Source organism: Lagenorhynchus albirostris, chromosome 2, assembly GCF_949774975.1.
Source record: "Lagenorhynchus albirostris chromosome 2, mLagAlb1.1, whole genome shotgun sequence".
NCBI lineage: Eukaryota > Metazoa > Chordata > Mammalia > Artiodactyla > Delphinidae > Lagenorhynchus > Lagenorhynchus albirostris.
This window is the reverse complement of record NC_083096.1, coordinates 16,305,462-16,330,484: the sequence shown is the minus strand read 5'-3', so window position 1 is coordinate 16,330,484 and position 25,023 is coordinate 16,305,462.

Sequence of the window (25,023 nt, the reverse complement as noted above, 5' to 3'; positions counted from 1 at the left end):
AAAACCCAAAGCTTGTTATTCGGGTTTAGCAATACATTTAAAAATTATTTGAAGGACATGTTAAAATTATAAGATAAAATAACTTAGAAAAATCTACTTTATGAAACATTAATATTACTAGTTTTATTTTTAGCTGTTATCGTAATTTACTTACTGCAAAATTTAAGCAGGATTAATTTTGTATAACAAACATATTACATTGTAATAGGTTGTTAGTCCTAGAACATAGTTTGCTGTACCAATTTTGTGATTCTTTTGGATAATTTTAATAAAAATAGTATTATGGGCTAGGAGTATATTATCAATAGTTTTGTTCTATGAATTATTATTTTTTAATAGTTCTTTATTGGAGTATAATTGCTTCACAATACTGTTAGTTTCTGCTGTACAACAAAGTGAATCAGCTATACATATACATATATCACCATATCCCCTCCCTCTTGAGCCTCCCTCCCACACTCCCTATCCCACCCCTCTAGGTCATCCCAGAACACCAAGCTGATCTCCCTGTGCTATGCAGCTGCTTCCCACTAGCTATCTATTTTACGTTTGGTAGTGTATATATGTCCATGCCACTCTCTCACTTCGTCCCACCTTACCCTTCCCCCTGGCCATATCCTGTCCATTCTCTAGTAGGTCTGCGTCTTTATTCCCGTCTTGCCCCTAGGTTCTTCATGACCATTTTTTTTTTTTAAGATTCCATATATATGTGTTAGCATACAGTATTTGTTTTTCTCTTTCTTACTTACTTCATTCTGTATGACAGACTCTAGGTCCATCCACCTCACTACAAATAACTCAATTTTGTTTCTTTTTATGGCTAATATTCCATTGTATATATGTGCCACATCTTCTTTATCCATTCATCTGCCGATGGACATTTAGGTTGGTTCCGTGTCCTGGCTATTGTAAATAAAGATTATCTTTCAATTGAACGTTTAAAGTCTTTTTGTTGCCATTCTTGCTCTTTGTTAAAAATAACTTTAAATTTCTTTGTGAATTTTTAATTTGTTTATTGGGAAGATTTAGGGAAGGTTCATTTTGATCCCAAAAATGTAACATAAAACTAACTTTCTATGAATTAATTTAATAAGTCAAACTATTTCTAAGCGAATATTTATTATTATTTAAAAAAATAACTGCCTACCAATATTTTCACTCTATTGAAAATACATCTTTAACACAAGCAATATTTAGGAAATGTAAATATAAGAGAGAATTCATTAGGAGGAGGCAAAAATGTTATGAAAATGTCTAAAATATAGAAAAAATAAAAGAATTTCTTATAATTTTTAGTGGAGTTTGATTGTGTAAAAGCCAGGAGGTGCTTTACAACAGCCCCCTTTTTTTCTGATACTCCTCTGTCTCACCACCAGATGTCAGACTCTCACTGTAAATTTAAATTCCTTCATTGCACAGCAGACAGCGTTATCTTTTTATCTGTAAATGTTCACTATTCCAAAATCATTTCTCTTTTCAAGTCCAGCACACGACTTAAAAACTTGCCTTTGAAAATGAATTCGTAGACATTGATTTTAGCTGTTTCAGGCATACCTTTACAGTTTCTATGTAAGTATCCTCTTTCAGTTCACTCTTGTGAGTTTTGTATTCATTTTGAGATACAGTTTACGTTTATACATGTACATCAATAATAGATGTCTTAGTCTTAAAATAAAAAATGATACACATATATGCCAGAAAAATAGGAATATATTTGAAACAAATACAGAAAAATGAAAAAATTAAGATTATTAAAATAGTTTATTTTTGATAAAAATTGTGGTGGGAAAATACTATTTAAGTATTATATTTTTATTATTACATAGGTGTTATTTTCTCACAAATATCTACATGTATGCCAAAATTCCTCATTTTCTCATTAGAGAAATAAGCACAATTAGATTTAGCATATTTAATTTAATTTTAACTGGCAAAAATTAAGCAGAGTACTATATTTTTATTTGTATATACTATGGCCCAAATAAATAAAAGTTCTTAAAATATACATTTATCCTTTCACGGAGTTATAAAGTGTTGTGAATATTGAATTAATTTCTTGTAAGACTTTATTCCATGTTTTTAAAGAATCATGCTTTTAATTTCTGTGTATAATGCCTGAAATGCTTAAATAGAAATATAAGGAATAATATGTAAATATAATCAAAGAACACTGATGTTACAGCTTTATGTATATTAAGAATCACGTTTAATATTTACTGGTTTAATTAATTTCTGATTCTATGTGATGCAGAACCTAGCTAATTTCAAGAAGTGTGTAATTGGGACAGGATAAACCAGGAGAAAACATTTCTTGTTTTGATGATTCATAACATTTTTTTTAAAAAGCACATAAACCCTATCCTATCATAAGCATAAGCATTAAATTACGGTAGTAAATTGGTAAGCACACATAAACATGCCGCTGTAGTTTATGCTTCCAACTTGCCATTTACAATAGTAAATTGTGTAGTTACTAAACAACTAGTTACAGGGAATTAACAGAAGACAGTTATCTGAAAGGAAAGGAGAAGAAAGAAAAGCAGAGAATCATCTAGGACATGCACGAGGGAACTATCTTATGTAAACCCAATCTCCCTACCCTGTTAGACTCTGTATCAGAAAAGAGGGTTTTTCTCTGTCTTCAGTCCTTTTAAAACTTTACATTCTATTGTTCTTCCCAGTTGAAAAATACCAAATTCTAAGAATTACTAAAACTGACGAGCAGTCTTGATTTCTTTTAAGACAATCCTTGATTTTTTTTTATTTTTAAAGTTTGATTAAAATAAAAATATAAAAAACTACCTTATTATTTTCCATTGCTAACATAGTTATTTCTCAATCACAAATGTATTGCCATTTCGTGAAATACGATTTGGGGATTTTTTTTTTAACATAAACTAGACACATTTATCATGGATTTTTACCTTTAGTGGTGCTTCTAGATGCCTCCTCATTTTTATAAAGCCTCATTCATCTGACTTCTTTTAATGAATATGCATATATTCCTTAGTAAGTGAATACAACTTTTGCTTTCACTTGTTAGTAAGAACTTAATCCTCATTATTGAGACAACGCTGATACCTTGAATACTTGTCAAAGATTCATTTTATAATCCTGAGGTTGATTTACACAGGGGTTCTGCTTACAATAATTGATTCATTCCATACTTAAAACCCACTGATCTCATTACAATTATGGGAAGGCATTTTAGCTGTTGCAATTTAGACTTACATCAAAGAAAAAAGAAAAAGAAAAAAAGGAAGAGGCACCCTCTACCCGCTTCTGGATTTCTGCAGCACATGAAAGAATTAGGTCATATCATGTATAGAAATAAAACCCCAGTACTGACCTTTCCAGACTGAAAAGGTTGCCCTGGAAATATAAAATAATGAAACATATTTCATTTGAGCAATATTTGCATAGTTGAGAATGAAAATATTATAAACTTTATTATCCTCATGTACCTATTTTTCCATTAAGAATTCGACAGTATTAAAGTGACTAAAACACAGTTTTAAACTGAATTTTAACATTTAAGTCAGTGTCTCTACAGAGAAGCTATCAGTTCTAAGAACCCAAAATATGAAATATAGCATTTTAAATGTATTTGGTGAATATTACGGACATGCTGGCTTCTCTTTAAAGGTGTATACCAGATTTCTTTATTCCAAATACTATTCTATTAAAAACAAATAAAGATATATTTTTAAACCAATCGATCAGGTTAACGATGCATCAAAACACTTTCCACTTTTTGGAGGCTTTGCTAAAAACGCAGTAGGTCTTAAAGAGCAAATGGAGAGAGCTTCTTTTATATCTTAATATTTGGAATATTTAAGAAGATAGAGACTTATTGGTGAAGGAAGTACTAGTTATTAAAGGCAAACTGAAGCAGGATTTCTATTTCATAAATCATTTAAAGGCAGTTAAAGAAAAAAAGGGAGTGTTGTACATCTTTTCTAGCTTTGTTCATTTCATTGAACTTTCATTATTGTTGCAAAGAGAAGAAAACAATAGCTGTGGTTTATTAAGACTGTAATTTTATTCACAGCAGAAAACATGTTTCATAAAGTGAAAGGGATATTTTACCAAAAGCATTTGCAAGCACTTAGGAAGAGCTTCATGAAATAAATACAACAAAAATTCGGTTCAGTGTACTTAAAGTTTATTGCTTATGAAACATACTCTTTAAGCTAATATAATCGTTTCTATGAATTACCACCTCTAGCAACGGGAGGGCATTTCTCTGGTGGGGGTAAAAAGAAACTTTGAGTTTTCCTGTCAACTGTGAACATTCTTGATTTGGCTGATGGGAATCTTGATCTCCCAATCCTAATATCGTCAAGTGCGGGGGAAATCTAATTCATTAACTTTTCCAAACGTTTTTAAAAGTTTCCTTTCATCAGGGACCATTTTGACCTTCTTTATCCATACCACTCTAGAGACCAGAAATACAAATGACAATAATTGACATCCATTAGTTAGTAGCTCAGAAGCCCACTCTGTATGACTGTACCCTCTAAAGGCAAATTATCTTTGTACAAAAAATCCATATTTTAAATGAACTGTTAAACACATCATACCATGATTCTAAGATCAGTATAATATGGTTTTAAGATGTTTTAATATTAAAAATGTGAGACATAAAATATTTCCTAAATTTTGTTTATAGCAAATGTATTTTTAAATATCCTGAGACAATTTACTTGTCTCTCTTCTCTCGTGTATGTGTTTAAGTCAGATATTAAGTCAAGTCCTAATAAATGGCCGATTTTCAGAACAAAGGATAATTGTTTTTCTTCCAGTTACTTTAAAATTATAGGAGAAATAAGTCTACTTACTTAAATCTGTATTTACATAAACAATAATGAATTAAATTTACCTATGTGCTTTTTCACTGAATAATCTTTAATAATTAGAATATAACATACATTTTAAATAATTCAGTGGACAATATCAGAGGCATTTATCAAGAATTTTCAGTCCTTATTCAAAACTCTCTTAAATGATTATTTTATTTCCAATATTAAATAAAAAGGTTTACAGTTCATCTGTTACAAAATCATCATATTATAAGCCAAATAATGTGATACATAGAATTGATGGAAACAAAAGGGAATTTTTGTGGTTCAGATTTAGAATGTATTGAAATTTGGAAGAGACAGTAAACAAATAATTTAAAGCTTTTTAAAGATTAAGACTGACAAAGATGATTTTCAAGGCTATCTATGTTTTTTGTGTTGTTATTGAATTTTCTAGACTTCAAATTTACATTTTTCTTCACAAAGCTATATTATATTCACCAAAGGGGAGGGATACATAAATTGGAATTTTTTGGACCTTTAAAGGAGAAATTAATATAAGTGATTACTGTTACTTTCCTTAGACAACTGTAAATAACTTCATTAAGGTGAGAGAAATTAATCTCAACACTAAGTTTTTAAAATAAAAATGTTAGAATAATCTAGAAGATCAATTTTGAATGACAATATTAGTAAGAATAACTATAAAAATCTATCCATTATTTTAGAATTGAATCAGTAAAAGGTGACTATTATGGTGAGATAAATATTCTTAAAAGCTATCGAATTTTCCATCAGCTACGCCTGTCCATTTTGTCTCATATAGTGTTTAGATTTCATATACTCTAATATGTATTTCACTGAAATTATAAAACATACAACATTGTCCTTAAATATATAACATACTAGTTAAGTAAACATTTCAAAGTGCACTTAAAATGCCTCTAGAAAACATAATAGAAGAGATTTAAAAATAAATCTTGAAAGACTGCATTACCATAAGCTTTTCATTGACTAAAATATTTACTCATTACACATGTTTATTTTCCATATTTTGTTGAAATAGAAGACATCTAGACGTGGACTTTTCTTACTCTTGGAGAAAAGATTTCCCCCTTTTCAAGAATAACTAATATCTTGAAATCACTCTCTTCACTTCTATAACTGCAGCCATTAATAAACATTTGTGTGGCAATATCACCAAGCAGCACCTAAAGTCAATTCGTACTTCACAAATTCTGGATTATGGTATCAATTTGCACTACACCTCCTCTTTCCACTCGGTTATACTTCTCCCACTTCTCTTTTTAAATTTCTTAATCACACCAAGAGCCACAGTGGTTATGATGACAAACACTGGGTACAGAAACATTTTCTACGGCCAATTTATAAGTATATTCATTTATTTGTGGTGCTTTTTCAGGTCACTCTACATTTGCTCCTTGTTTAGGGCACTTACATAACTCCCCTCCTCTCTCGGTTAGCTTTGGATTTCATCACAGACCCTCTCCCAAATCGAACATTAAGCCCCTTGTAGGAATACACCCAAATCTCATCCTGTAGGTGGGTACATTAATTTTAACTTAAAAATTCGGTTGCTTCTGAGGGCTGGCTTTATGATTGGACGTCTTCAAAATTTCTTTGCATTGGGAACCTGAGTAGTCTTACTTTTTCTTTTTTACTCTTCATCATAATGCCAAATAAAGTGGGACTGAATATTTTTGATAACTTAAGTCCAAACAAGGCTTCCTGTTCTAAAGCCCATTTCCTGAATAGAATCTTCAAGAAAAAAATAATATGCTGATAGTAACCCCTAAAGACACTTAAAATTTTTTTCTCATTTGCATAGTAAGATTTAATTTCCATCCCTTAAATATGACGAATTGCTGAGATTTTCTCCAGTTAATGCTTTTAACAGCTCCCAATAAACTTCATTAATCAGGCAAGCTCGAGGCCCAATGTGTAGCCTGGAAGCAGCTAATTTGCTTGATGAGACCCCGACTTTAGTGAATAAACAGGTGGATAATCTGAGGGCTTTATGGCCTTAATTACAGTCTAATCAGTTCAGCGGTTGGCGGGCAAAAAAGAAAAAAGGGGGGTAGCTCAAAGCCACTTTTCCTAAAATAGATTTGCACCCTTTTTAAAGACACCTCAATTACTGACTTCAATTTACCTCCCAGTCTGTTTCCTCTTTTCTCCTTCTCACTTCCCCCACCCTCCCACTTTTTCTTTCTTTCTACTCGGCTTCTTTCCTTCCCCCTGACTTCTGTTTGCCTCCTGCGTCTTTTCCGTTGTCTTGTTGGAACCCAGCGCTTCCCCCGTCTCTGGCTCCGCACCTCCGCGGACGCTGGATTCTCCTTTTCCTCGGGCAGTGGGGTCACTTCGCTCCCCCTCTCCTCGGCTTCTCCCTCTTTCCTCCCCTCCTTTCCCGCCCTCTCCTCTCCTCACCCCCCCTCCCCCCCCGCTCCACGCCGAACAGCCTCCCTGTCACCAGTGGGCCGCCTGACAAATCACTTCAAGGGCAGTCGAACTTTGAAGGACAAAACAAAGCTTCAGCATATGGTCCAATCCCCAGATGTTTGTCTTGCTTCCTCCCTCGCTCCCCACCTCCCCCTGCTCGGGCTTCGTTCGGAAGCCCTGCTCGCGGCCGCCTTCTCCGCGCGCCCCGCGCCGCCTCTCCACCTCCAAGTTCAGCGCCGGCTGAGAAGTAGCTTAATCTTCCTTTACGTCTTTTGTTTCCCCGGCCTCCCTTTCTAGCTGATTCGTGGGAGGAAGGCGAGGTTTCTGTGAGCCTAGTGATTTCTGTTGAACTCTGCAATTAGCGTGAGGCTCCTGGTCAGTTACACTACAAGGGGTGCTGAGGAGGGACCCCGGGAGGCTGTCGGAGGTGGCGGATGCCACGCGGGGAGAGGATGCGGTGGGACAGTGGAGGGCCCCGGGCCGGACGCCGTCCCAAGACGCCTTCGCCTTCCGTGTCCCGGTGGGGGCGCGGCCTGGGGGACCTCCCGGGGTCCCCGCTTCGCCGAGAACGGGGAGCCCCCGGAAGGAGGGGTGGGTGCGTGTCCGAGCGGCGGCCGCAAGGCCTCTTTCCCCCCACTCTCCCATCCCGCGGCGCCCTGGCCTCTCCAGGCCCCAGTAGCGGGAGAAGCGAACCTTCCCCTCGCCGCAAACCCACTCCCGCAGCGAAGCTGGCGGGGGTGTGGAGTGGGGTGATGGAGGAGACACCCCCAGTTGGGGCGCACGGAAGCTGGCGCGCTTTGGGCAGCGGGGGAGGGGCCCCGGCCGCCGAGCGCGCGGAGGACCTGGGCTCGGCCCGGGCCCCCTGCCGGAGAAAGTGCGCGACGGGATGGGGAGGAAGGAGCCACCCGCCGCCGGAACCAGCGGGGCTCGAGGGGGAGCGCCCCCAACACTCTAGGCGGTTCCCCGAGCCCCACCGGCTCGTTGATCAGCGCGCATTTCTTCCCCATTTCGGACCCGCCAGACCTCCCACCCTGTTTCATCGGTTTGGCGAGGACCCGTGGCTGACGAAAAAGGCTTCGGGTCTAGAGAGTCGCGCACATCTGGCCACTACAGCTCTGGGGCGAAGGAATTGGGTTTCACTGAGCCAAAGTGCCACGCAGTTTACTTTATTCCACCCCCGTCAACCACTACGCCCTTCGCAGTGATCCATCCGATCCGCAGACACCCAGAGAAAGTCAGGTTCCCCCCCCTTTCTTAATCTGCTGCCCCGATCTATTTATGGCCACACAACTTCGCTGGCTTTGGGTCAACAAAGGCGTGGAGAACGGTGAAAAAGATTCTCCTTAGTGGAAACAATGAAATAAACGGGACGCGTGTGTTTGCCTGTACATTATCCAGTAAAATCCGATTGTCCTAGAACAAGCCAGCCCTGTCAACGCTGCGGTCATTTCATTTCTCTGTAATTGTATTTGCCTCTATTTAAGGAAGGTGGAAGGTAATAATACTGAATAAGAAAAATAAAAGGGCACCCGGCAAACCGTCTACTCTCTGACACAAATATTTTTAGAAGTCTTAGCTTGTGGCGAGGTCCTGTAGCACAGAGCATGGCGATTCAGGCAAAAATGTGAATTCTAACCTGAGAAACTGAGTTTACATATCCAGATTTGTTGTGTTTATTGTTACTGTTTTCCCTCCTCTTTGGTGGGGAGAGTTTTCAATGTGTAGTGAGTTTTTCACTGTTTATTCCCTGCCTTCCAGGATTTTTAAAAATAGGTAATAGTATTATTTTAACAAAAGTATTCATTTAGTCATTTCAGACGCTCAAACTCGAATTATGTGAGCAACGTACACAATAAAATATATTATCAATCTTTTATTCTATAATAGAAAAACACATGGGGTTCTACCCTGAAGGATCAACTCAAATAAAATATTGAATGCTGTAAAAGAGGCACTTTAACATTTGTTTTTTCCACAAATATTTTCAATAAATGGCTGAATTAGCAGAAAATTATTCAAACCGTATATACTTTAATTTCAATTTCTTAACAGATGATAGCACTTAAACCATTTAAATAACTGGACTGTGACATTACATCGGAGGTTCCCAAAAAAGTGCAGGAAGAGTTTAAAAGACGAAAGAAGAATTTTTTCCCTGCTATCCTGAACTAAGTTAGATTATACAGTCTTTCTGGACTATAGGTGAGGCTTGACTTTTTGTTCTTTTTCTTTTATGTGATCATAAAGGAACACATGTCTGTTTTGCAACTGGGTGAGTGAGACATCTCCAAAAGCATGGCTCTGATCAACAGCCTCTGCTTATCTAAACTAAATTACAGCTTAATAATATTGCATCCTGGGCTGCTCCGATGCTCTCCTACACCTGAGCGGACCAGGGCATTTTGCTGCCTAATTTCTCTTTTGTGTTACATCTTCATAATCAAAGTGCATTATTCTTTTTTCAGAATACAATGGGAATCCCTCCTTCCCCACCCCCAAGTTCTGAAAATTCTCAAACTGACCCTGGAGAAATACAAATGCACAAAGCGACAGGCGAAGCAGGCCCTGTGTTCAGCACTCAATCATTTCCTGTCACAGGTGCAACCACTATGCGTTATCCTGCAATGATTGATAGAGTGGGTTTGTGCAGACTGGGGGAGCTGGGGAGACTCAGATGGGGTCCTGTCATTTGGGCTCCATTTCATACTACCTGTAGGGAAAAGGAAATTCTTTGCAGGGATTGGCTGTTTAGGGAGTTTTAAATTTTAGTTTCTTGAGTCTAATAGAAAGGTCATATTTTCTAAAAGTTATAGCTTGAAGCCTTATTTTAGCATAAACTTTATGCTGGGGAAAAGTGAAACAAAACAAAACAGCTAATCATAACACCATAGACTTCATTTAAAGTTGACATGTTATAGAGTATAGCACCTAATTCCCCCCTAATTATGCTAAGTATGTAAAGTTATTTTTTGCAAATAGAAAAAAATTCAAAATATGTTTGTTTTATAACCCCAATGGCTTAAGTACACAACCACCTAATACTGAGCTTAATGTCTATACAATAAGGTTAAAAAGTGTACTTATCATGAATCACTTTACTAGATAATGAATTGTGTTATTGTATGCCATTCAATAATACACTAAATATAGAGAATATAAGGTAAAGCAGAAATTTTTAGCATTATAGACTCTGGCTGTACTTCATTTTAGCTGGGGACCAGATTTTTGAGTTTACTTTTGCTATGATCAGTCAAGATCTTAACTAATGAATGTAAGATAAACGTTGACAACCATCTCACCAGTGCTATGTAAAACTGTAAAATCCTCTAGGTCCTTCAATTCTTTTCGAAATGGCTAAAGGCAAAATGATTTGCGTAAAGAGGTCTCAGATTTTAAAATGTAAAACTTCTTTCATTGGGATTATTAAGTGGCTTTCAGTGATACAGATGTTCATGCACCCACTGCAATGCTTTAATATTTTTTCCTATGCTTTTTACATACAGCCTGATAGACTGATTAAACTGAGAGAACAGGAGTGGGAAATAAAACAGCCTTTAAAATGTTTCCACTTTTTTTGACACCAGAATATTCTTTTACATCAAAACATCTGAATTTTATAATTGTAGCAAACAACATTAAATTTCTTCTAAAATTTGCCAACTAAATTATGTTACCAAGCATCAATTTATGCTTTGTGAATTTTTCTTAAACTGGCAAATGATATATATAAATCCATATTATATATATGGATTAAACATTTTAGCTGATAAATACCTTTCTAGAAAACATTTTTGTTTACTTCCTATTATAGCAACCATCTGGTATAATACAACAGTTTGAAAATCTGATGGCCCGAATAATCAATCCTTTGGGGAAGATGTTTATAGAAGAATATTTATGAAGCTAGATTGATAAAAGGTAATTTATATTGCCATTTTCTCTTTTTTATAAGAACTGGGATGAAAAGGGGCATAAAATCTTAAATGTTTTCTAGTAAATTTACAATGACTAGAAAATTAATGGATATTATTAAATGAGCACAATGCTGTATTTGTGGATATATCACATGTAAATACAAACAATGTCAACCACTGTCTTTAAAAAAAGTTTTACATTAGTTTCATTTGGAGCAATGTTAAAAAACAACTCCCCCTAGACTTTAAGTATTTTTTGGATGACCTTTAAATATTGTACCTATTAGAACAGTCCATTTTAAGATGCTAAAATACAAAGAAACACGTTTAAAATGTACACTAATTTATTTTACAATTAGTATTAGGCTGTATATTAGATTCATAGTTGATTCTGCCCGTTTTATTTTATGTTAACCATCATGCAAGACCAGTAGTTATAAAGTGTTCATGATACAGAATGCTCCTTTAGCATGTCATTTATTATTATAAGGTGAAAAGTGTCCTCTTCCTTATGTTACAATATCACTGTATTAAGGTTCTTATTCCAAAAGAAATAATTTTTATGTACACATGGAGAGAAACCTACCATTTTCTTGAATTACCAGTGAGTTTCGGTTTTGTACTGAATTATGTTTATGACTTACAAAAAAAAAGGATGCAGATTGAAAGATGATTATGGTTAAATGAAACAGAAACTTTGTGAGAGGGTGAAAGAAACTTTGATTGGCATTAGGTCTGAGTAGGTGTTTGTCCTTTTTACACTGGTTTTTGGACAATGTTATTCAAGGATAGACACAGACACCCAAATTGACTGCTAAACCAAAATGAGACACCACACAAGGGGCAAGTTAACCTCCTTTTGCCTTTTATACTCAAAAACAGACCAGAAGCTGCCAATGTGGCCACTAGGTGAGTTAGCCAAAGAGCCAGAGGCTGTAGCATGGGAATGTTTTCATGGTCTCTGCAGCTGCTTGGGGTGAGACCATCTCAGAAAGGAAAGATGTGGAGAGAGTTTACTTCTAAATGATAGGGGATATTGTTCAGTGAATAAAAACATATATAGATTTATTTCTTTCTAAACACATACACACACAGAGGCATTCTCCAAAGAATAACACTGTAGCATCACATTGGTGAAAGGGAAGGAGAAAAAAGAATACAAAAAAATATAAAAAGCTAGAGCTTAAAAGTGTTTTTGATTAGCATGAACAATGTCATACCATTTTTTTTGTTTGAAATTTTGCTTCTTGAGGGCTGCAGAACCCTGTTATCAATTTATGGTTGAAAGCTAGGACAGTGCCTTTAAAAATACATCGCAAAGTGAGCTGAGTTAGGAAGGAAACCATACCACAAGTGAGATCTCAATTGGAAAGCCATAATTCTCACCTTTCTCCATCCTCCAAACCCCCAGTAGATCTCAGTGCAGCCATTTTATGGTTGAATATCTTATAGCTTTTCATTCTTCATGGCTTCTAAGGCTAGCTTTCTTCTTCCTGTAAGGTATTGTGCACATAGCTTGTTAATGTAACTTTTTGGGGTAGACTGGCATGGTGTTTTATTAGTAGTATTAATAATAATATACACAGAGTATTTCTCAAGTGACAGCAATATAATTCTATACTCTACAGGGAGTACAAAACAGATAGGACTCAAGTGCCTGTGTAAGAAGACAAACATGTAACCAAATCAGCTTACAGGTATCAATTCAACTCAATGTATGAACTCAGACTATTAGTCTTGTAATTTACTTTTTAGCTAAAAAGTAACTTAGAAAAATGAATAGAGCTACAGTTCTAAATTGTGTAGAGAAACTGAAAAAAACCAAAGGCATGTAGGTGGCAATGTGATTTTCCAATTGCATAATTGCAACCTACTTGCCTCAATAATAACCGAGAATGGCAGAAAAACTGATAAAATGTAAACTTGCAGCTATTCCGAGGCAGATTGCTGTGCAGAGCAGCGCTACTCAAAGTGTGGACTGTGGACCAGCAGTGCCGGCACCATCTCACCTCTCATCACCTGGAGTCCCACTCCAGCCCTACTGGATCCAATTCTTCAAGGGCAGGGCCCAGGAATCGGTACTTTAATGGGCATACAGGTAATTATTATGCATAATAAAGTTTGAAGACTCTATCTTGGAGCATAGCAAGATGTTTTAGTCTTTTTCAGAAATGTATTTTCTGGAGATAGTTTATACCTTAAATATGTTTATATCAGAAGGTATTTCCTATACAGGAAATGAGACTAATTAGAAAGTCTTAGAGATTCGGAACTTCTGTCTAAATTAAGTTTATAGACACCCTATAAAGACTTAAGTTGAAGTCTTTAAAGTTGAGATAATGTACAAACTTTCCTCTATGTATAACGTATAAACTTTCCTATATATCTAATGCATAAACTTTCCTATATTAGTTTTAATAGCATAAAGCACAAGTGCGTTAAATAGTTAGATCCAAATGGGGTAGCTCTTTGGTTGTTTTTTTTTTTTTTTTTTTTTTTTTTTTGCAGTACGCGGGCCCCTCACTGTTGTGGCCTCTCCCGTTGCAGAGCACAGGCTCTGGACGCGCAGGCTCAGCGGCCATGGCTCACTGGCCCAGCCGCTCCGCGGCATGTGGGATCTTCCCAGACCAGGGCAGGAACCCGTGTCCCCTGCATCGGCAGGCGGACTCTCAACCACTGCGCCACCAGGGAAGCCCGGTTGTTTTGTTTTTAATGATAATATAAGTAGCCCTAAAGGCTCTGACCTACCAGCTACAGTTTTTTAAGGTCTGTAACAAGCCTGGTTCTCTTGTGTTTATCACTTCCCACCCTGGATCACAAAGGAGGTGGGAGACCAGCAGACATAGTGGAGAAAAAAAAAAATCGTCTGGGCAGTGGTGGTTGTGTGCCAAAAATAACAAGTGACATTTTGGAGAAACACCTTAGCTGATCAATCAAGACTGAGATGCGGGCTTCCCTGGTGGCGCAGTGGTTGAGAGTCTGCCTGCCGATGCGGGGGACGCGGGTTCGTGCCCCGGTTTGGGAGGATCCCGCGTGCCGCGGAGCGGCTGGGCCCGTGAGCCATGGCCGCTGGGCCTGCGCGTCCGGAGCCTGTGCTCCGCAGCGGGAGAGGCCACAACAGTGAGAGGCCCGCGTACCGCAAAAAAAAAAAAAAAAAAAAAAGACTGAAATGCCCATGGGAGAATAGGTAACGTAACTTAGATTTGGCCAATAGATGTTTGCTGAATGGAAGTATGGTGAAAATCTGCTTGGAAGCTCTGAACCACTTCTTGTGTCTATAAATCTCCTCCTTGATACAGGGGATGACAGTGACTTCTGTACTGCAGTCCAGTGGAGCACCCCCGCCAATGGAGCCAACAAACTGTAAAACATGTGGCACCATGGCCTAAAGAAAGGATGGGTTAGTCATTGAGGAATTAAACCATGAGCCAGCATTGAGCATCACCTCTGCACCAGCACAGTGCAAGCTGTCAAGAAGAGAAACAGAAGAATCAAAGCAGTCTGTTGGACCCTCAAGAAGCTTTCGACTTTGTGAAAGAGAGGTTGGTTGCTCATTCAAAAAATAGGAAAGCCAAAGCAAGCAATGTCTATTTATCGTAAGTGTAAACTGAGTTCCAAGAAGATGGCAGTGTTCTTAGTTGCAAGTAACAGAATCCCTGAGAAACTGGCTGACACTCAAAAGAGAATACTCAATTTACAAAACTGAGTAGTCTCTGGGCTGGCGTCAGAAGGGCCTGAGCATCTCAGTGATTCACCAAATGTCTTGTTTATTTCTTACTCTTCATCTTATCTTCAGCAGTATCAGCTTCATCCTAAGCATAGCTTGCTCAGTCCCAAGATGTTTATCAGAAGCTCCTAGACCTACATGCTTGTTTGTGCAGTAAGAAAAGAGAATATCTTTGTCCCAGAATTTTAGCAAAATCTTAATGAATTTTGTATGCCAATTCCTGAACCAAATTTGCCACCAAGGCAATTCGATGCACTAATTAAGTTCCCAGGTCTCCAGTCCCAATTTTAGACCTGAAGTTTACATCCTTGGAACCATCCTTGGAACCACAATCCTTGCCAAACATTATGTGGGACTTAAGAAGTAGGGAGTGGAAAATGCAGAGGTAGAAAACCAAGATCTAATATAAAGAAGGGGTAAATAAAGGCTGGAGTAATCAAAGAGTACTTCTTGTAAGAGGTGGCACAGTCTGGCTCTAGAAAAGCTGGTAAGTGGAGGCAAAAAAGAGAAGACTCCAAGTAGGGGAAAAGAACAAGCAAGCATAATGTCAGGAATGAGGACAAATAATAAGAGCAATGAATCGGCCCTGACTAAACCAAAGCAATCATGTTGGAGAGTACAGGAGTGAAGCTTGGTGTTTGGGGTCACCTCGAACAGGAGAGACCAGTTTAGGTTTAATGTGATAAGCAATAGGGAATTATTATAGATCGGTTGAGTGAAGGAGTCACAGCATAGAAGTATTCATTTACACTACTTGGTTTTTTCTCACACCAACCACGTGTCTTTTTTTTTTTAAGCAAACAATTACATGTGAGATGCTGGGTATAAAAAGATAAGAAAGATCCTGCGCTTACAGAGTTCCTAGCCTAACAACATAGGTCCAAGTAACACCATGCCAAATAACTTCAGTATAATTTTACTGCACTAATGAATTTATTAAAAATAGAAAAATATGATAAAATATGATTTTATATTTTTGTATAAAATAATTACACTCCCTGAATTTATCTTTAGGGGAACATCTTTTCAGATTTTTGGGCCTCGCTTGGTCTTCTGTTTGGCCGCATTAAAATAAACCCTTATGAACAATAAGGTCCTACTGCAGAGCACAGGGAACTCTATTCAATATCCTGTGATAAACCATCATGGAAAAGAATATGAAAAAGAATGTATATATAAATACACGTATAACTGAATCACTTTGCTGTACAGAGGAAACTAACACAACATTGTAAATCAAATACACTTAAATAAAATAAATTTAGTAAAATAAAATAAATCCTAATGAGCTGTGGATATGAGGATGGGTATTCAGAAGCCTAAGCTGTAAGGGGGCTCAAATTTTGGAAAAAAATAAAATCACAAACCCAAACTTAAAAGACGTGCCCTACACAGAAAGGTGCCGGGAGGCGAGAACCGCCCCCCGCCCCGTGCGCTCGTCTGCTGGGCCCTGGTGTCTCCCAGTGGGCGGGGCAGCCCGGCCGCCACGTTCCGCGGAGACCGGGGGGACCGGTGTCAGGCGGTGCGGTGGTGGTGACGGCCGGTGAGTGATTGCACCATCAGCTTCCTGCCGCGATCCATCATGCGGCCCCAGCCGGTGAAGAATCACAGCCTCAGCAAGGTGCTGAGCCCAGCAACATATCATTAAACAAGGTTACCACCGGCAGATTTGTTCCCATGATCAATCTGGTCAATAACCGTTCCACCTCACTGGACAATTTCTTCCCCACCCCCTACCTTCAAACATAAACAAGGATTATGAGAGCACTTGCCGAACAATGTAAAGCTTGCCGAAGTCTTCATTTCTCCTGTGGCATTCCGCAAGCTTCTTTAAAAACCCTTATAAATCATGAAAAATACCCTTTACTACAGGATATATCCTCAGGCAAATGCTCTACCCTAATTCCATATTTTATTACCTGGTACTGACTGATTTTTTTTTTTCTCAATTGATTACTGAATAGCATTGGGACAATTTCTTTTTTTTAATTTCCCCTCAAGTCTGCAGAGCTCACTAGTTTCTTCCCTCAGGAGGTCCCAAATGTGATAGAAGTAAAACACTGCTTTTACCGCTCAACTTTCATTCTGGTGCTTTGCATTTAACTCTTCATGCACTTCTGCAGACCAGTTACTCGGTGGGGTTGGATACTTGCTTAACAGAAAATATCTTGACTTCTTCAGAGTGTAATTGAGACTGGTAAATGTTCTGACCATTAGAATTTGGAAAATTCACCGGGAATCTCTTGAGAAAAACCTATTCCGTACTCTCTGCTAGTGAGTTTGAGACGAAAGATCCTAGTTCCTATGGGAATTTTTAAAAATGGAAAAAAATTCACAAATAGGAGTGCTTATTTCAGAAAAAAAAACACAAACAAAACAACCAAGGCTTTCCAAATATAATCCTTCCTTTCTGACTGAGTCCCCTTGATTATTTCAGGAACTTATGGTTGTATGTTTATATACATAGAATTAAATATGAACAGTTAAAAATAGAGATGCATTTGTGATCTTGGCCTTCTTAAAAACCATGAGAATTTAATTATATAACCTAACTGATTAATTGATTGTGGAGAACATTAATCACAAATCTGAACTCAAACTCCGTTGCCACTTACAAAACTTTCATTATTACAAAAATAAAGTTTGTTCTCATCCTTACCTTAAGACAAGACCCCCTTGTTGTAGTCCCGCAGAGACAGAACAGGTTTTGTTTTTAAATTCTGCCAGAAAAGTGTTTCTTAAAAGTGCCTTTTAAGTAATTACACTAGATAGAATGATCCATCTAGAAACTCAAGTTGCCTAACCTATTTTTCTTTATTCTTTTATTGAAATCCATTTCCTCCCTTCCTTCTTTATCTTTTTAGTGGAGATGAATTGTAGCTGAGCATTTATTTCTGCACTTTTAAATTAAATAGTTAGGTCTATCTTATGCTAAGCGTTCATGGATGGAAGTTAATTCCCTTAGATGCTCATGGTACAAAACATACCACTGGTTTGATTAGTCCGAGACCCTTGCCAAGTAAAAATTTAGACATTTAGAGAAAGGAGAACTTATTGTTTAGACTTCCAAAATACATGATCGTTTCTCCTTTCAACATATGATATATTTTCTAAACACTAATGGGAGTCACTCTTCACCTTATTGTTTAAAAATATTTATTCTTTAGCCTATTTGTGAATATTCTTGGAGTAATCCTTGCCAGTGAAGTCGGTTTTAAGAAGAATGTCTAACTTGTATTGATTATCACGAAGAAACTGATTACCTGCTGGTCTGGATTAAAAGCATGCATTGTTCTTTCAGAAGATGTGTGTTAGTCTATCCTATTCTGTCTAATGTGAGTTCCAAATTCTCCTCAGGAATATCATTTCATACATCAAGGCTGATGACATGATAAAAGTGTTATAGATTGGTAGCTCTTAATTCATTTATAAGAGTAAAATAGGAGAGATTTGTAGTAGGTCGAGGTCATACCTTCAGTTCAACAAATATTTATTGAATGCGCATTGTGGATAAGGCACTGTGTTATAGTTTTTTTCTTATAATAATTCCGTGGTTGCAGATTACATTGCTATGTTCAGAAGATACTAAATCTGAGTCATGTAGTGGAGACTTAATTTGGTTAAAACCTAGATGACTTATAGTCTAGACACAATATTCATGGCAGTTTTGTAATGGGCTTAGGTGACTCTTAGAGTACAATAATGCAAAAAAATTGAAGGAAGCTATTGCTTCCATAATACACTATAATTTGACTTAGGCTCTGTGTAGATACAGTCATCAATAACTCCGTAAAAACAATTTCACATCTATGCATCGGCTCTAATGACAAAAATGCCTAGGCTCTTGAAAGAAAGGTGATGGAAATACAAAGCATTCTTTCTATTATCCACTATCTTTTGTCTGCTATTGATTTAACTAATGACTTAAACTCAAATTTAGAGGGACAAAATGAAAAAAACATGTATATAAATGAAGATATATTAGTTATAAGTGACTTTAAATAGTATTTTCATAGCATTTTTGCTATTGCTTACAAAATGTATTTTCAAGCATTAGTAAATATCCAGAGTGTCAAATAATAGCATTTTATTTTTAATTCAATAAGATTTTTCTTTTAACCACCCTGGACTAAAGATATTTGTCCCTATTTATGGATCTTGCAAAACTTCCTCATTTGTGTATCTGTATGTCTCCTTGGGTCCCCATGGTAAGCCCCAGTGTGTGCCTCTCACAGATCAGATAATTTCCAAAACCCCTCCAACTCCATCTTACATAAATTTTATTCTCAGTGGAAATATTGTAGAAGAGTCAATCAAATGTCTACCCTGACGTTTACCACTATTTCTACATTTAATTCTTAATTCACAAATCTTTCCTAGGACTTCCACTCACCTCAAATTAAATGTGTCAGTGGGAACTCACTGTGGGTCCTGAGAGTCACTTAATGGCAGTGGCATCTTACTCTGCTTCCGTGTTTGTTTTTCTCTGGATCATGCCCTTTAGACACTATATGGTCAACACATTATATCAAGTAAGCCTTGAGCCTTTGCCTTAGCAGAGGTTGACCCCCTTTCTCATATCTGGTATGTTACCAAGTGGCATCATGCCGTTGGCATGAGATTCAGTGCCAACTGTTATGTATTTTAGGTTATTCTGCCTACTCTGAGCTCCAATTTCTTCTCAATAATAAAATTTCGCATATGTCCTTAGGTAACACAAAACCAGCTCCCTTTCTTCTGAGAGATAGAGAAATGGGTTTAGCTAAGCAAGAGTGGAGTTCTGGGGTGGGGAGTAGAAGAGGTGTGTAAGGCAAAATTCTTGTTTTTGTTTGTTGGATTTTAAATTTCCTTCAGGGCTAGACGTGAACTTACCAAGGCATCACAAATGGATAACTCAGTGCTATAGTGAACGGGATTTTCTAGGGTTTTTGATTGATGCTAATAGAGAGTTCAGCCTAGTTATTTCTGAAGGACTTTGTGTTGAGGTTTCTATTTTGGCCCTTTAACTTCTGGCCACCAAAGCTGGGATACCCCTTCCTAGTTTCCACCTGCTGAAGCGAGATTACAAGTAGTCAGCGCTCAGAGACCTAGCCTCCTCTAACAGCAGCTAAGGGAGTGTTCCCAACTGATATATACCAGGTTTAGAGTCCTTCAAATGGTAACAGTCTTCCCTAGGTTGAGATTACAGGGTCAGATATGGTACTTCTTCCTCTACAATATCAGGCATCTGTGTGGTGTTTTTGTTATCATTTCTGGATAGAGCTGTATGCACCGTGGCAAAACAAGACTAATTGAGAGTTTCTGTGTGTCCAATCAGCCATGATGCATGAAGATGGCTAAACACGAACAGCAGGAACCTGTAAGTTCAGTCTCTGGCAATTCATCTCCCTGGAGTAGACAAGTTGCAGGAAATCGAGTCTACTAAAACACTAAATAAATACACTTGATTTTGTCACGTTCTTGATGGTTCGCTTGCTTGCTTGCTTGCTTCACTCAACAAACACGACTGTCACCTTCTGCGGGCTCTGTGATAACGGGGTTTAAAAACACTGCTCCAGGGCTTCCCTGGTGGCGCAGTGGTTGAGAGTCCGCCTGCCGATGCAGGGGACACGGGTTTGTGCCCCGGTCCGGGAAGATCCCACATGCCGCGGCGCGGCTGGGCCCGTGGGCCATGGCCGCGGAGCCTGCGCGTCCGGATCCTGTGCTCCGCAACGCAACGGGAGAGGCCACAGCAGTGAGAGGCCCGCGTACTGCAAAACAACAACAACAACAAAAACAAAAACACTGCTCCAGAAGCCCAGTGTCTAAAGCAGTGACCAGAGAGGTAAAGAGACCATCCCAGGATTATGTGACAAGTGACACGAGTATGCACAGGGCGTTCTGAAGTTAAAAGTCAGGGAGCTATGCTTTCATGAGCCTATCAGGAAGAGCTTGGTGAAGGGGTTAATTCAGTAAGTCCTCTACATACGAATGGCTTCCCTTCCGAAAGCACATTCCTAAGTCCAACAAAGTTAGCCTAGGTCCCCAACTAACACAATCAGCTATATTGTACTGTACTGTAATAGCTTTATAATACTTTTCACACAAATAATATATAACAAACACACACACAAACACAAAAAAATAAAGAAAACGTTTTTGTTTTTTTTTGTTTTTTCTTTCTTAGTGGTACGCGAGCCTCTCACTGTTGTGGCCTCTCCCGTTGCGGAGCACAGGCTCCGGACGCGCAGGCTCAGCGGCCATGGCTCACGGGCCCAGCCGCTCCGCGGCATGTGGGATCCTCCCGGACCGGGGCACGAACCCATGTCCCCCGCATCGGCAGGCAGACTCTCAACCACTGCGCCACCAGGGAAGCCCAAGAAAACGTTTTTAATCTTACAGAACAGTACCTTAAAAAGTACAGTACAGTACTGGCTACATCACCCCTTTTATGCTTGCTTCGACATCCTGGGCTTGAAATACCGTACTACTGTACTCTGTATAAGTACTGTACAGTAAAGTACACAAAAGCACAACCTCTTGGAGAGGATGCGCGCACGTGACAATGTATGCCAGACACGTGAACTAACTTATGTGATTGGACATGCGAACGCATTTTCTCATCTTTGAAAGTTCACAACTTGAAAGTTCATATGTAGTGGACTTACTGTACTATAAAGTGGGAGACTGCTATCCAGAGAAGCAGAGGCAAAAGGGACAGCATGTGAAGAGGTAAAGATGTGGAAAAAGCCAGTCTCCCTGTCCCCAGCCCCAGGGGAGTGCAATAATATGGGTATACTGTAGAGAGATGAGGCTCTATCAATGGGCAGGACTCACCTCCTGAAGAGATATGCTGAGAAATCTGGATATGATGCTGAAAAAGAGCGAAGAAACTCATCGCTGGCCTTGGAAAAGCATTTCCTCTCTTTTATGGAACACTTTAACCCAGGGTACCAACAATTTTTAAAAAATGTATTTCTCATCATATCATAATTATAAAAGCAATTAACTCTCACTTTCAGCACGAGGCACACAAATCTCTGCTTTACTGAGGTTTATAACCATTGAGCCCATTACAGAAGGCATCAACACATTATGTCTGAAAGCCATCAACAGAAATAGAAGTAAAATCATTATAGAAACAGGCAATTATCGAAAGAAGCAAGAAGGTGAGTATCGTGTGAAATGAAAATGGGCCCACATACCTGTTGAAATTATACTAAGGGGGGAAATTGCATAATAAGTTTGCACATATTTCTTCTTCCTTCAAGAGACATGACTTTCAAAAGGATTTGAAAGGACATCCCGAAAAATGAGGAAGAAGCCCTACGTTTTTAAAGAGGGTATTATTAAGGACTGTTCTAGGTGGAGTTCTTGTTAGGAAGAATTAGTATGATTTTCTCAGTTGGTCAGTTTTTCCTCCAGTAACCCCTGTGAGGGATGGGACTTCTCAAGTGTACTTTTGCTATGAAAGCAGAAGCAATTCTCCTTAGGAAGTTTCAGTGAGTGGGCGGGCACAGGTGCTGTGCTCAGAGGTTAGCATGATAGACATGGATTTGGTGGAAGCAATAGCAAAAATCTTTTACTCACTCTTTATCATTGCAATTATTTGGGACGTTCTTCTAAGGAGAAGATATTAGAATCATATACGAAAGATCGAGTATTTCATAAAAAATATATTGGAATAAATAAAATTTTAACACTTTGGCCTTAGACACAAAATCCAAAGCAGAAATGTACATCATGCAAAGGTTAAATAGAGGACATTGAAGAACTGACTTCCTGTTTCTATTTCAATTTCATAGATAATATTATTTTAGGCCAATTTCTGTGTCTTTATCTACATGTAAACATTTGGAGGAATCAAAATAGAATCCATTAATAATGCAGAGAATAAATTTATATTTTAAAATTAACATTTTTATGTTTTTCATTGAGTAAAGATGGAGAATCACTCACATACACAGCCTTCTTATGTTCGCCCATGCAACATAAAATGCAAAGTTGAGTTCTTATAGTGAATGCAGTTGAATAAATGTAATGAATTTATTACACTCAGCATACTTTAGGTCTACATTACTGTATATTTGCATTCATTATTTTCTTCTAGCTTAGACACACTCAAAAAAGGGGGGAGATCGAATAATAGGAATGATTAAGTCGAATTGGGTGAAATGATTCCAAAACTCTTTGAATGCAGTGAAAATGTGACTACGGACACTATGATAAGCAGAATAATGGTTCCCAAGGATGTCCACACCCTAATCCCCAGAATCTGTGGATAGGTTTTCTTACATGGCAAAAGGGACATTGAAGATGCAATTAAGGATTGTGAGATGGGGAGATGATCCCTCATTATCATCATGGATGCAATGGAACAACAAGTATCCTTATAAGGGGAAGAAGGAGGTAGGAGAATCAGAGGATGAGATGTAGAATGGAAGCAGAGATCAAAATGATGGGGTTACTAGTTTTGAATATGAAAGAGGTCCACAAGCCAATGAATATGGGCCTCGAGAAGCTGGAAAGGTAAGAAAATGGATTTTCCCCTAGAGCCTCTGGAAGGAAAGCTGACCTGTTGACACTTTGATTCTAGCCCAATGAGACTTCTGAGCTCGATATAATAATAAAATTGTGTTGTTTTAGGTCATTACATTTGAAGGAATTTGTTGTAACAGCAATAGGAAACTAATACAGAGATAGAACCAAACAGATCATTATGATAGATAGTCATCTCACTAAAATCTTTTTCCAATTTCAGGGAGCAGATGACTTCATGAAGTTTATAGATGACAAAAAAGTAACTAGATTTCTTCTTTGGTTGTTCTAACCTGGCTTAATGTATTTCCTTTTTTAGTTAAAAAATAAAGGAAACACTTCTACAATGCTTTAGATTTCAAATCCGTGAGTCTATCCTGAAGAGTTTTCAAAGTATCTTGGACATTTGGGACTGCTTCTTGGCAGTACTTAGTTTTCCTCATTAAAAATGAGATGACAATTATATTGAGCTAAAAGTTTAAATTTTCTCTTTAATATTTCCCCATTCTTCTGTCCCATTCCTCTTGTTCTAATGAATTTGTGATACACTTTAAAATCATGTTATAATAAAAGCTAAAAAATTAATTAAAATATAAAATATGTTCAGAAAAGTGAATTCTTCCTAGGTGGCAGCTTAACGAATGTTTTGGAAAGTGAATATACTTGCCTATCACCTACAACAAGAGATAGAGTAACCAGCATGAGAAGCCCTCTTTGGACCTTTGCCAATCATTATCCACCCCAAAGATAGTCATAAATCTTACTTTTTCATGATATTTTGCCTTTAATGGACTTCATACAAATGGAATCAAACAGTGTATAATTTTTGGCATCTTGCTTCTTTTGCTTGACATCATGTTTGTGAGATTCACCTGTTTTTTTTCTAGTTTTCTAATTCTATGTGAGATCAGCATGAACTTTATCTTTAACATGGGTTCAAGAATCAGCCCCTTCCCTTTAGTCTCCTTTTTTCAATCCATGTTTTACGTGTAGCAGTCTTTCATTTTCATTGGTGTGTCATATTCTATCTTATGAGTGTACCATAATTAATTTATTTGTACTGTTATTAGTGGACATTTGGGTAATTTCCATTTGGGGGCTATTATGGAAAGAGCTGCTATGAACATGTCTTTTGGCGAATGTATGTACATTTTTCTGATGGGTGTGTAGCTAAAAGTGGAATCAGTCACTGGGTGTATGTATGTTCAGCTTTGGTGGATACAGCCAAACAGTTTTTCTATGTTATAGTGCCAATTTATATTCTCATTAGCAGTGTCTGAGAGCTTGTTTCTCTACTTTCTTGCTAACTCTTAGTACTGTTTTCTTTTGTTTGTTTGTTTTTAAAATTAATCACTCTGGAGTGTATGAGGTAGTGTCTCACTGGGGTTTACTTTGCATTTCTCTGATGACTAACAATGTTGAACACCTTTTCCTATGTTTATTGGCCATTGGATATACTCTGAAATGCCTCATTTGAATCTTTTGTTATGGGGATGTTTACACTTTTCTTGCTGATTTGTAAGGATTCTTTTACATTCTGGATTTAAGTAATTTGCCAGATATAGGTATCACGTAAGTAGAAGTTCTTAAAATCAACAAGGCT